The sequence below is a fragment of the Sinocyclocheilus rhinocerous genome, unplaced genomic scaffold (genome assembly GCF_001515625.1).
Source record: "Sinocyclocheilus rhinocerous isolate Xijiao unplaced genomic scaffold, SAMN03320098_v1.1 scaffold3793, whole genome shotgun sequence".
Taxonomy (NCBI): Eukaryota; Metazoa; Chordata; class Actinopteri; order Cypriniformes; family Cyprinidae; genus Sinocyclocheilus; species Sinocyclocheilus rhinocerous.
In genome coordinates, this window is record NW_015641456.1 from 18,772 (window position 1) to 20,397 (window position 1,626).

Here is a 1,626-nt window from a genome sequence, read left to right on the forward strand (position 1 = left end):
TATTGAAATTTTGCTCGCCTCTCTTTCAAAGCAGCAAAGCGATCAATTACTCTCTCATTGAAAGCAGGCATATTCCTGACTAGTTCCCTCTCCATGGAAAGCATGGCCAGTGCATTCAGACGTTCCTGTCCCATTACATTTCGGAGGAATGTCTTGATTCTCTTTAAGGTTGAGAAGCACCTCTCAGCTTCACCAGTTGTCATGGGAGTGGTTATGAGGATGATTCAACAGAGCTACAGTCTCAGAAAAAGTATCCTGGAGGTTGTACTTCAGCAAAACCTGGTACAGTGCCAGTGCACCACAGCAGCCCTTGAATTCTAGACTCTCATAAATGAGAGACAGTTCAGTCTTAAGCTTCACCTTATTCAACATGGGGTATGCCCTGACAGTGATGCTCAGAGCCTCAACAGGGAACGTATGGCAATGCTGTTCAAACCTCTCTCCTTGTAGCAGCGTGGCACTCACAAGGTGGTCAGTGAATGAGAACCTTTCTTTGGTGTGGTTCAGGATTGTGTCGCAGATCTGTCAAAAATCAGTGAATAAGAACCTTTCTTTGGTGTGGTTCAGAATTGTGTCGCAGATCTATCAAAAATAAATAAGTTTATTTTGGTAATAAAATTAATTGTTTATTATAATAAATTATGGTTGTCAAAAGTATCAGAAGTATCCACTTTTAAAAATGTGACAATACCAGCATTTGTTCACACACTCAACAGATATGACTGTGATTGGCTACAATGATCATTGCTTCACACTTCTCACCAAGCGCTTACAAAGAAGCATACGCGAGCATTCTTCAGCAAAACCTGGTACAGTGCCAGTGCACCACAGCAGCCCTTGAATTCTAGACTCTCATAAATGAGAGACAGTTCAGTCTTAAGCTTCACCTTATTCAACATGGGGTATGCCCTGACAGTGATGCTCAGAGCCTCAACAGGAAACGTATGGCAATGCTGTTCAAACCTCTCTCCTTGTAGCAGGCTAGCAGCGTGGCACTCACAAGGTGGTCAGTGAATAAGAACCTTTCTTTGGTGTGGTTCAGAATTGTGTCGCAGATCTATCAAAAATAAATAAGTTTATTTTGGTAATAAAATTAATTGTTTATTATAATAAATTATGGTTGTCAAAAGTATCAGAAGTATCCACTTTTAAAAATGTGACAATACCAGCATTTGTTCACACACTCAACAGATATGACTGTGATTGGCTACAATGATCATTGCTTCACACTTTTCACCGAGCGCTTACACAGACCTCAGATCTGCTCCAGTAAATGTATCGACCTCCAGTCTGAGACGCTTCTAACACAACAGAGGCGAACAAAAGAGAAATCCCTAATATATCTGCTCATAGACGTATCCGCTGATAGATGCGGCTTTCAAATGCTCCTGTGTGTATCTGTGTAAGCACTCAGTGAAAAGCGTGAAGCAATGAAAACCAGTCCAAAACTGTTTCTTTTCAGGAAACAAAAAACCCCTGTATTTTTTAAATAATTGTAGGTAATTGTAGGTTAAGAGTTAACCACGCCTACCTAAAACGGCTCGTTCTAACACGCCCCCACATGTCTACGTCACGATGTGGGAAGATTTGCATAACGCTGCCCAAATGTTCATGCAAAGAAAGAAG

General features: G+C 41.1%; 1 pseudogene; it reads right to left on the minus strand.

Annotated features, from left to right (window-relative positions):
• Positions 1-11: 11 nt before the first annotated feature.
• LOC107754994 (uncharacterized) lies at positions 12-899 on the minus strand (annotated as a pseudogene).
• Positions 900-1,626: the final 727 nt, after the last annotated feature.